The 12924-nt window shown below is 36.3% G+C and overlaps 1 protein-coding gene across 1 annotated transcript in view; it reads left to right on the top strand.

Annotated features, from left to right (window-relative positions):
• Positions 1-4968: 4968 nt before the first annotated feature.
• Positions 4969-12924, top strand: part of Mvb12 (multivesicular body subunit 12-like Mvb12) — a 69446-nt gene continuing 61490 nt past the window's right edge. The window contains exon 1 of the mRNA XM_067781137.1: positions 4969-5560. The gene's annotated coding sequence lies outside the window, so the exon portion shown is untranslated. The remainder of the gene's footprint in view (positions 5561-12924) is intronic.

The following is a 12924-nucleotide window of genomic DNA, read 5'->3' as shown; positions in this document are numbered from 1 at the left end:
GCAGTTTTCTACATTAAGACGCAAGTACATGGAATTTTGTTTGTTTGTAGGTATGTCACCATGCTCACACCTTGTATCGTTCCGCCATGATTGTCTGTCTCATCCTTCATACTAATCGAGCAGTTACTTCTGTGTGAAAGCAAAAAATTTACGATTTCATTAGCAGGTGAAATGAGATCATTAAGTTTCTGTGTGAAAACAGTAAAAAATTCTCGTTCTGCGCATCTACGTCACAGTTGACTGCTGAGCGAATAAAAGAAAGAGAAAAAAAACAAGAGCTAAAGGAAAATAACGTATGAATTGCCCATAAAAAACAGCTGATCTTTTGTTTACATGCGTAATGCGCAATCTACTGAGTGTGATTTGTAGTATGTCACCGTGCTGACACCTTGTATGGTTTCGCCATGGATGTATTGTTCGCGTTCTGCTACTAAATTTAAACTAGTTTTTTTTTTACTTTCGTTACTTTTTTTGAAAGTTTTGTTGAAATAAATTTTTGTCACAATTTGTTTCATTTCACCACTTCACCGAACAAAACTTCAACCTTGCGTTCACTCTTAGCTTGTTGAGATGATATATCGTTCTTAAAAACAGTTTTCTTCTCGCTTCTTCAAAACTCTAACTCCTACACTGGTACGACCCAAGATCTGTACTGCTGTCGGTGACCTTTCAGAATGATATGAAAATTTAGGGTGTAAATTTTGTATGCAAATGAGTTTCAATCAGTGAATATTTTTCAGTTTTTCACAAAAGATATAACATGGTATAAAAAGAAGGTAGTTCCACTCAAAATTTTTTGACGTATTTGGGGATTTTAGAAGTTTCATAATGCTTGTTGTTTTGCTAGCATCGTTGCCATACCGTTACTGTTCAAGACGAAATTGTGGTTTTTCGGGATGGACATTTCCTTCAGGATGAAAACGTAAGACAATAATAGCCGTGTTTTTTATACACACGTATACGTTTACGTTTGCGCGTGAAAAAAACGCCTATCCTTGCTTAGATAATGGTTAGGAGACCCATCTTGCGGCAGTGGTTAAATAACTAGCTACAGCCACAGGGTGTACCGAAAAGCGGAGACACAACCCTCTGATGGCCATAGGGTATAACATATGGCTAAATCAGTTCCGATGAATTGTGGACACACATAGAATACATAGAATTAGTGTAGAGGGTGAAACAAAAACACATATTTCAGTTACATCTGAGTATAATGCGTATTGAAATTTAGTAGTACACATTTTATGCGCAGCAGTTTCAGAGATGTATTTAAAGTTTGACGCTTAGCAGTCCATATAAAGTTTAAGCGTATAGACGTTTACGTGTAAAAAAAACACGGCTAATAATATGCTTTAGCACGATTTATGTGCATATATATCTATTGGGAATCAGTAAGAAATGCAATTTTATTGAAAAATAGTGGATAACGACTCATACATTGGTTAATGACTCATATCTTTATGGCACTTTGACCCCTAAACAGAAAAAAATACACGAGAAACCCCGTTGTTCTAGCATGGCCCTATTATCATGCCTCTACAGTGGATATTTCTCAAGGCATGTTGAGAAAAAGTCTACCTCCAAAGTCTGCAGTGCCCCGTAGGTGTTTAATTTGTTACGTTTGTGGGACGCCACATCCATGACAATGCTAAAAGAGCACAGAATGTCTATATGCGGGGCTTGCCCCAAGGTGACCCCTGGTACCAAGGGCAAAAGAACTCTCATAACTAGTGTATAACCTATACGGCATGTGAATCTGTAGCCAATTTATCACCATTCAATTTCATAAAAATTGCGCTTAAGTATGCTAAACTCTTTAAAAATCGCGATTGACAAATATGTACGTGTTGTCAACATGTTCTGAAAAACGTACGGACACTTAAAAATGCTATATTCTCTTGCCTTTTATACTTTAAATCATGTTTCTTCCAACAAAGCAATTTTCGGGAGCTTGAAAAGTTATTAAGTACCTCCTTTTTTAGGCTGATATTTCGTATTAGAATATTTCCTACGCATCCGGCTAATTTTTTTAACGGTTCTATTACCTTTTTATTTAAAATAACTATGAAAGAAATTAGTCGTATCCGTTAATATGAAATCCATCAAAATTAGAAAAATTCGTAACATTTTTCAATCAGGTAGCTTGTTTTTGGTGAAATTGTCATAGTCCCCGCAAAAGTCAAGAGGCTAAAGGCCAATTAATGGTGACTTATAACCATAAAACCATAACCAGATAAAACAGCTGATCGAACCTACCTTATGGAAATCAATGTAATCGATTAATGCTGCCATACTATAGCCAACCAATTGGTTTTTGGTTTAACCAAAAAATATTTGAGTTGGTGAATTAAATAACTTTTTGTAGATTTTATTCATTGTTTTGGATACGCTATAACTAAGAGATTTATTTTTTGTGGAATATGTTTGTAATTTTTTGCGTTTTCTTCATTTTTATGAACTTTTCACGATTTTTAGGTTAAGGCACCATTAATCGATCACATTGGAGATGGTTATGGATACGACTATGGCGTTAGTGTTAAGGAAGTTGAATTAGCCCTTAACGTCACACTAACGCCCCGATTTTGAGCGTTACCGGTAAAATAGTACCTAGAAAATTATGTAACCGAATATCGTTACCAGTTCTTAAAATGTACCAGAACAATAACATTTCACCTAGGATATAATTTATGCCAGGCTATAAAAAGAAAAGTGTTGGCAAACACATTGTCGTTAATTGTTGATGAAATAACCGACAAATCAAAAAAAAAATCTTGTTTTATAATGTTAATAACGGCTAGATATTTCGATCGGTTATACAACACTATGTAAAATATATGAAAATAAAAAATTGCTTCTCGCCTATCATAGCTTATAGCGAGCACTCTGCCGTGAGCTTAACACTTTCAAAACTTATACTAAGAAATTCTATGCATTACTTCTCGTTTGGCACGTTGATATTTAAATCTTTCTCACCCAGCTCAATGAGTTCAAGGAATTCCAGGACTATTGTGGTGTTAAGCCACACAGGTAATTAAAATTTAAGTATCTTGTCATAAGAAATATTTTAACTCGTGGGTAAAAAATTATCCGGCTACTTTCGCGGGTAGAATACCAAATGTAATGCTTGAAACACAATGCCGAGCGACGACGATATACGCCGCGTCGGGCGATGACATTTTTCAAATTAGGCCCAGACATTTCGTCTACTTAAAATACAATGCCGGGCGAAATTGACGCTGTTTATCCAGAGTGGCCATTATTTTGAAATAAAGATGAAAACAATTAAAACTTTTTTGATTCTATGCTTTAGCACTTGACTGCTAAAACACGCCCAAAATGTTAAGAAATTAACAAAACAAAACAAAAATGTTAAGAAAATGTTAAGAAATTAACAAAACAAAACAAATATGTTAAGAAATTAAACTAAAAATTAAAAATTATATGTAAAGAAAAAAAATTTAGTTTTTGGATATTATGCTTTCTTTTTTTATACTTAAAAAATTGAACAGCAGCAACCCTTGGGATGTTTGTCGTCATCGGCCGGCGGCGACGATAGAAATAAATCTATCGTCGCAAAATGACGTCGCGTAAATTTCGCTCTTGGCGTTCATTGTGTTCACCTTCATGTAATTATGGGGATTCTATTTTTGACAAGGCGATGTTCGTTGCGTTTATTTCGCGGCGTCAGGGCATTGTGTTTCAAGCTTAAAAGTTGCCGCATGATTTCGTTGCCGTGGTGAAGAATATTGTTACCACACTAGAATCGGGGCGTAAATGGAACTACCACCATTTTTTGTATCATGAGATATATATTATCCTCGTGTTCCAATGAGACATGAACCAGATACGGATAGAGTTTTAACATGCAAATGCAACAACAATGTTATCCATATGTGTCAATAATTTGTTGTTGCCATTGTGGATAAAACAAGTGTGATATTTTATCTGTCAACTGCTTGGCAGGATATTCAAGATGGTCACCTTTTTGCGTTTTAACTATCCACAATGGTTGTTACATTTGCATGTTAAATCTCTATCCGTATCTAATTCACGTTTCATTGGAAGACGAGGTATATTTATCCTTTTTGATATTACCTGCGTTCCAATGAACAGTGATTCAGATCTCTATAAATATTTGACATGCAAATGCAACAAACATTGTGGATAGTTAAAACGCAAAAAGGTGACCATCTTGAATATTCTGTCAAGCAGTTGACAGATAAAATATCACACTTGTTTTATCCACAATGGCAACAACAAATTATAGACCCATATGGATTACAACCCATATGCAACAACAAGCATTGGCATGTAAATTTCTATGGGGAACTGAATTGGAGTCCATTGGAACGCGAGGATTATCAGCTGTGTAGTATGTTCAGCGACTAGCCGGCTTCTTGATATGTATCATGGTTCAACTATATACAGGTTGGCTCATCTGTAAAGCAACAAAATATGTCTGTTCAAATTGTCAAAATCTGTGTATTGGTGTTGGTGCGAATGATATGGAATGGAAACATAAAACTTAGCAGTTTTTGTATGTGTAAGTAAAATGTTGCCAATGTGTTGGTTTCATTTTGAGTTTGCCATCTCCTTTTGACAATCCCTTCGACCATGCAATGACATAAATAAAATCAGCTGATGAGATGAGCCAACCTTGTTCGTGCGAATGGTATGGAATGAAAACATAAAACTTAGCAGTTTTTGTATGTGTAAGTAAAATGTTGCCAATCTGTTGGTTTCATTTTGAGTTTGCCATCTCCTTTTGACAATCCCTTCGACCATGCAATGACATAAATAAAATCAGCTGATGAAATGAGCCAACCTGTACATAATTGAACCATGATATGTATTCTGACATTTCTGCTGACATTTCTTTGACATTTGTTTGTTTCTTTACTTTGTTTTTACCATCTTCTTTGCTGTAGTTGGCAACTCTCTGGTTCACAGTTCCGAAAAGTCGAAATGTCAGTTGATTGGAAATTATTGTGTTGTCCGGTAAAGCTGTGTTAATTAATTTATCGAATTTTTCAACAATAAAACACTAAAAATTGAAAAAATTTATTAAAATTCTAGTATGGCCACAACATTAGTGTCGCTTGATATATTTCGTCTATAAGATTGTCGTACTTACTGAATTACAAAACGAAGCTGTGAAATGAATAGAATATAAAGGAATTCAATGCATTTACAAATAAGAAATTAATCAAAGGCACATCTTTTTAAGGGGTGTTGAAAAGTGCCGTTTAAAAAGAACAAAAGAGTTTTAGAAGCTTGCTTTATCGATAGATACAAAATACAAAAAAATAGAAAAATTATTACAAAAAAATTTTCAAGTGAAAAAGTTCTTAACAAGTTAATATAACTCAAAGTCAATTGTGTGAGTGGGCGTCCCTTTCTAGATAAACAATAACTACGAAAGCACACCAACAAAAGTGTTCATAGTCTGCAAACCGTAGCATACTCTGTGCGTCTCCAATCTCGCCAACCACAAGCTGTTTGTCGTACCTGTCTCCAAAACCGACCTCAATTTGGCGACGATTCGTCGAAAGGAAATCAGGTAAATTATATGTTGTTGTTCTTCAATTTTATTATTAAACAATTTATATGTATTCTTTGGCATCTGAGTAGAGGCGCTCTTCGCACTGTAAATTCATTTATCTACACAGCATTCATTGTTGTATTCTTGTTGGAATATGGCATTTGCGTTAGGTAAACTTTTTTCGCTGTTGGTTCCGTGCCTTGCCTTATTGAAGTTGCCGCTGGCTGTTACTGTCTACGTCTTGCTATTCTTGATTTTGCTATAACTTCAACGTTCTTGCGTGCGTATTTGGTTTGTTTTGATTGTTTTGAAAACAGGTATTTCGTGTATTCAACGTGAATTGCTTTGTTTACCCCCACTGGAGAAGTATTGGACTCACGGCATTGAGTTATGTACCTATGTAGCGATTGCTTACAATTGGGTTAATATTTTGAGTAAGAATGAAGCAGATAGTGCTCTCAAAGTGGCAAGGAAGCCATGTAATAACGTTAAGTAATCACATATTGTGCATACTTCTTGTCTGAATGTCTGCGGGTTGCCTCGCTGACTTCATTTGCGTGTTGAGAGTATACTCTAGTTACGGTTAGATTTGAAGACACTGGAATATTATATGTCAATATGGCCCTACTTCTAAGGGATTCAGATATTTAGTACATTACCATTAAGCCCTTTACAATAGAAAAAAGTGTATTGATCGAGCAGGAATTAGTTGTAAGTTGACTAAGTAACGACAGGAAGAGAAAATAATCCACTATTAGAACACATTTCACTATTTGGGGGAGTCAGCAGAGTATCGGCGATCAAGACTGTCATATAAGACAGCTCGATCCCGGCGACCCCCAAATAAGGGATATAAACCAACGCATCAGATTGCTTGTAGATGAAACAAGCGGGCAAAATGGGAGGAGCACCTAAGCGGTTGAAGCCTCTCTTCCCGGTGTGGGTAAACTTTGGTCCACCGTAAAGTCCCTATCGAATCCAACTAAGCACAAAGACAAAGTTCCCATCGCCTTTGGCGACAAAGTGCTGTTGGATGCGAAAAAATGCGCGAGCGCTTTCTGCCGACAATATAAAATGCATCCTACGGTCGACAAAGATAGACGGAGAGCCAATAGACGCGCACATAAACACAAATTCAGCGCGTCACCAATCACCATCACCGCTAAAGAGGTTCAGGACGCCATTGGTCGCGCTAAACCATCCAAAGCAGTGGGCCCTTAAAAGGTTGACCGCAAATTATCTGGGTGGTCGGCAGGCATCGGTGCAGTTCAGAAACGAAATATCAAAACCAAGAAGAATTAAACAAGGGGTGCCTCAGGGTGATGTCCTATTCCCACTTTTGTTTAATTTTTATTTTATTTATTTATTTATTTATTATTACGGTCTTTAAGACCTAGTTTAGGTTAAAATAAGAAATTAAACATAACTACTCATGTCACATTTAGTGACGTACAATATAAAAACAATTTTTCTTTGAACTTACTAATATTTTCACAGTCTTTCAAATCAGAAGGTAACTCATTATACATTTTATACCCTAAATATTCAAGAGACCTTTTGGCGAACTCAGTTCTTATTCTAGGCAGTCTTATATTATTGCAATTTCTTGTTCCATAATTGTGGATTTCATGATTATAATGTATTTTACTACTCAGGTAATTCGGTAACATTCCTAACCTAAGTTGGTGTATAAATTTCAATGTGAAATAACTAACTGACTGTTTAATACTAAGCCAGTTTAATCTATTGAGCATTACAATTTTTGGCGTTCTTGGAGGACATTTTAAAATAAATCGCATTGCCTTGTTTTGCTGTATTTGAAGTTTCTTAATATATATATCATTACTTAATAGCAGAATAGTAGGACAATAAATAAAGTGTGGTTCAATAATTGAACGATATACCAATATTTTATGACTTTGACTGATATGTTTACATGTTCTATACATGAAGCCTATTTTCTGTGCAATTTTCCTTTCCAGATAAGTTACATGCTCTCCAAAATTTAGATTATCATCAATCAAAACTCCTAAATACTTAATTTTGTCTACTCTTTGGATTTCCATGTTTTTTACCTTCAGCGTAATATTATTTAAACTATCGTTACTTATGATATTGGTGTTTTTACAAAATATCATGAACTTAGTTTTTTCGACATTTAATTTCAGTTTTCTAAGGCATAACCATTTGTATAGCGAGTCCAGGTCTTCTTGTACTTTCAGCATGGCACATTCTGCATATTTTTCACTTATGATAAGCAATGCATCATCCGCAAATAGACGTATTTTACAATATTTTAAGCATCTTTTGATATCATTGATATACAATGTAAACAATATTGGCGCCAAGACCGAGCCTTGTGGTAAACCAATGTTAACATCCACCACTGATGAAACCTCCTTTCCAATTATCGTTCTCTGTTTTCTGTCACCCAAATAACTCCGGAACCATTCCAAAGCCTTTCCTCTTATACCAATTTTAAACATAACGTCCAATAGCTCAGATCTATCGACAGTTTCAAAAGCCCGTTTTAAATCCAAGAAGACAGACACCGTAAATTTTTTGTCCGCCATGTCTTCTTTCCAATCTGCAATTACCATATTCAACGCTGTTTCACAAGAATGGCTCTTCCTGAATCCCGATTGTTCTGGGATAATCACATTGTGCTTCTCTAAGTATGCCACAAGTTGATCCTTCACCACTGTCTCCATAATTTTTTCATCTGTAGGTAACGTGTTAATTGGACGTAGTTCCTCAGGTTTCATTGTATTTTTTACTTTTTCAACAGGTATTATTGTTGAAATTTTCCAGTAACTAGGTACAATACCGCTGTTTAAGGATTCGTTAATTATGTCTTTGTAGAAATTAGCAGTATATGTCATGGCATCTTTAACGACACCCTCCGATAAAAGCTTGTCGCCGCCATATTTGTTTTTAAGTGATTTTGTGATAATAATAATATCGTCCACTACAATGTCAGTAAATTTAAATGTTTCAAATGGATTACTATGATTTGCGCTTATTTCATCCCCATTTACAATTTCTTCGATGCTATCATTAATTTCAACAATACTTTGTATAAAAAAGTTATTTAGGGCATTAGCTATATCATATTCATTTTCCAGGCATTCACCGTTAATTACAATTTTAGTGATATGTTTTTTAACATCATTAAGCTCGACGAGGTCTTTTAGACACTTCCACATACGTTTCATATCGCCATTGTTATGATTTACTCTATCTTCCATGTATTTCTTTTTTTTATAAATTATGGTTCTTTTATATATTTTCTTAATGACGTTATATTCGTCCCAAAATCCAGTATTTCGAGCAGTTTTATAAGATTCTATTTTTCTTTTATGCAGGTTTGTTAATTCTCGGTCGTACCACTTATTTCTTATCTGTATTTGGGTCCTCTTTATATAAGTCAGTGCTTGCATAGCCACAGTTACAACTTCGTTTAGGGCTTTAGTTTTAGTTTCTACTCCGGAAATTGACATAAAGCTGAAATCGCATGTTCGTAGCAAAGTTAAAAGATTTTCAGCACTATAGTACTCCCAACATGTAACAGTAGCATACCTTCTCATTTTACAAAGCTTTGTTGTTGGCACTTCGAAATGGATTGTCTCATGGTCAGAAATGCGATGTTCACCTATATTTACTGCTTTAACTTTATCATTGTTACTGAATAGCAAATCAATTCTTGTAGACGAGTACTCTGTTATCCTTGTGTCGAAGTTTATCCTTTGTATCATTGCCATTTGTGCAAATAAACTTGTTAGCTGGTTTGAGTATGTTGACGATACATTTACATTGATATTAAAATCACCAATTATTAAATTATTATCCGCCTCCTTGAGATGTTCAGTGATGATTTCATTTAGATAAGTAATAAAGGTGGAGTCACTGCTACTTGGTGAGTGATATAGTACACCGATTTTCCATTTTAACGCGCATTTGTTTATTTTTACAATAATGCACCACACATTCATGTTGATAGCTTTATTACAAACTATGCTAAATTGTATATTTTCATTCACATACATGACAACACCGCCAGTGTGCCTACTTTGAGAGTCGCAACGAATGCATTTGTATGTCGGAATACTAAGTTCAGAATCTAAGATATGTTCTGTTGTACACGTTTCCGTACATAACACAATACTTGGTCTTCTTATTTCAATAAGACGTTCCAGCTCGATTTTATTCGCTATGATACTACTAATATTAAGATAAATGCATTCCAAGTTGTATATATTGCTATCTCGATTTAAATAATATTTTGACTTTTGCGCTGCTGTAAGGATTTTCTTTGGTTGCTAATAAACAACTTTCCTTTTCCTTGCATCTAGCTTTTGTTGGTATACGGGACAAGTTCTATCCAGAGTATCATGGTTTTCGTCAAGTCCTACATATCAAAACTACCTTCGCCACCAGAAGGAGTTGCTATCGTTTCTTACGCCGATGACTGCACAATAATGGCCACAGACCCTGGCCCAAAGATCGATGAGCTTTGCAACAAAATAAACGGCTACCTCCCTGATCTCTCCAGTTTTTTCGTCTCGCGAAACCTGGCATTATCACCGACTAAATCATCCGCGACCCTATTTACAACCTGGACGTCCCAAATGTCGACCATTTTGAACATTCACGTCGATGGCACTACGCTACCGACTGTCCTACACCCCAAAATCTTGGGTGTGACGTTTGATTAGGATCTACATTTTGGTGAGCACGCAGCCGCAATTGTTCCGAAAATCCATAGCCGTAATAAAATCCTCAAATCCCTTGCTGGCAGTACTTGGGGAAAAGACAAAGAAACGCTCATTACCACATACAAATCAATTGGCCAGCCGTTTTCGTGCTACGCGTCCCCTATATGGTCGCCACGCCTAAAAACTACCCACTGGAAGAAGCTACAGGCCTGCCAAAATACTGCGCTCAGAACCGCCACGAGCTGTCAACCCCGACATACAAAATGTATGCCCCGCTTGCAATGTGTCCCCACATGACACCAACCATCTCTTTAATTGTAATGAGGAACCAACGCCTCTAACACCCCTTTCATTATGGTCCACCCCTGTCGAAACAGCAAGTTTCCTCGGACTCCCGTTAGAGGATATTGATGATAATTTGTGATCGGTCGCAGCTATTAGGTGGGGCGAAACATTGCTACAACAACCACAACTGTCATATTGAAGTTATTGATCAAGACCAGGGAGGAAACTCCGACAATGTTTTTTTATTCACAACTACTCACCCTGACGTTGTTGGTATGTGTGCTGGGATTACAAGTCCTTGGTCGGAAACTTGATCATTTATTCGTAAGAATAATAGCTTTGATGAGAAAAATCTTTGGCTTTACCAAACCACGTCGTCATATGCTCTCAGAACTGCCACGTGATGTCTTCTATATCACACAGCGAGGCGTAAATATTACCGATAAAGGAGAGAACCGAAATGAAGAACAAAAAGGTTCTGTTGAATACCAGAAACCTGGGGATTTCAACATACACATGATTGAGTAGGTCCCGCCTCCCAGGGACTTAAGGGGTCATCTCCTTAAGCTCTACGAATAAATCTAGGACATAAAAAACTCAACTGTTTCAACCTGATGAGCATGACCAGGTCCTCAGTCTCATCCATGATGAGTCGCTTGGAACTCCCTTCCCTCTAAAATCCATATATTCCCCCTATTTAAACTGAGAATTTCCTCCGACTTCCATTAGTGGGTATTGATGACAATTTGTAAGTGATCGCAACTTTAAAGTAATGGTCATTAAAGGAAGTATAAGGAACAAGCAGTTTCAGCTGGGTCAGACCTTAAAAAGGTTTTCCTGAATCTTTTGGATACAGATAAAGTTGAACATATACCTCTAACAGTCCTCTCACAGCATTTCAATCAACCTTATTTTGTCCTCAATGTTTCTTTTTATTGTCCTTCTATTATATAAAAAAAGTTTTTTTTCTTCCGGGAATATTTTATTTCAGTGGTATGATCTTTCTGTAGTATGTACTTTTTTTTTATAAAGTAAGAGTAAGAGCAAAGAGAGTAGATTAATAAGAGGGAGCATTGTAGAGTCGTTCATTCTCCACAATGTGGAACGGCTACACCAGGAATACACCATACATTTTGCACCTGTTTCGTTTTCACCATCGGGATTAAAAAAGTCATGAGCCTGAGTATTCCCGCAATTTTAGTGATGTAAATTGCATGGCGCCAGCGCCAATGCGGTGCCAGCTCAATGGTAACTCATTGACGCAATTACTCCAAGCGAATTTTTGACGCTACTTAGTAGTGAGTGCGTAGTACATTTCACTTGCGCTATTGTGTGAAACGACTTTTGTGTGTCAGGCACGAGTTTGGTGTTATTGGCGCTACTGGCAATGATGACACTGAGCTGATGACGGTAGCGCTGGTAGTTCAGCTTTTGAATCAGAGAAAGAATTGATGACCCGTGTAAATTATTATGGCTTTAGCTATTATTGGCTGTGACTTTGAACTAAATAAATGTTGCGGACATAACAAGCAGAGTCATTTTTGAATTTTATATTTTAGATTTAATGCACAATTTATATGGGTGTGTTTGAGCAGCCAAATAATAACAGTAGTATTGCTAAAGTGCTGCTTAGTTGATGGAATGTCGCTAATTTCCTAGAGATGATCAATAGATTGGTCAACATTTCGTTCAACGAACGCGGGAAATTGCCACATCTGCTCAAATGTTGCTGAAGAACGTTATCCGCTGTCATAAAAAGTAACACTGCTGCAGCTCGAACACACCCTATATCGAGAAAGTAAGAAATAGACAACTTAGCTTTTTTTTACAAATCGCTTGGCTGAGATTTTCATTTGTTGATTTAACTTAACCTGTTATGCCAATATTTTTCAGCCAGCTTATTTTCAAATAGGTAATTTTTCCAAAGGCAAAATAAATTACAAAGTTAAACAGCCTTATAAAATCAGCTATGTTGAGGCGGACAGCATAGCAAAAAGTATGGTGAATTCCTGGTACAGCCGTCCCACAATTTCCACAAAGCTTTAGTACTCTACAATGTCCCATCTTATATTTATAGAGTCTTTGGTAAGAGTAAAAATAAGAATAAGTGTAAGAGTAAGACTAAGACTAAAAATAATAGGCTAAGGGTAAGTGGAAGGTTAAGAGAAAGGAAAAGAGTAAGATAGTAATAGTAACAGTAAGAATAATAGTGTCAGTTAGAGTAAGAGTGAAAGAAAAATAAATGAGAAATAGGAAATATAGAGGGAAAAGGCTGAGTTAGCGTGGCAGTAAGGGCGAAGAGTAAAGGTGAGAATAAGAGTATGAGTAAAACTAGGAGTAAGAGTAAAGTTAACAGTGAGAATAAGAGTAAGAGCCAGAGTA

Source organism: Eurosta solidaginis, chromosome 4 (genome assembly GCF_040869045.1).
Source record: "Eurosta solidaginis isolate ZX-2024a chromosome 4, ASM4086904v1, whole genome shotgun sequence".
Taxonomy (NCBI): Eukaryota; Metazoa; Arthropoda; class Insecta; order Diptera; family Tephritidae; genus Eurosta; species Eurosta solidaginis.
Note: the sequence above shows the minus strand (reverse complement) of the source record. Positions and strands in the feature narration are given on the sequence as shown.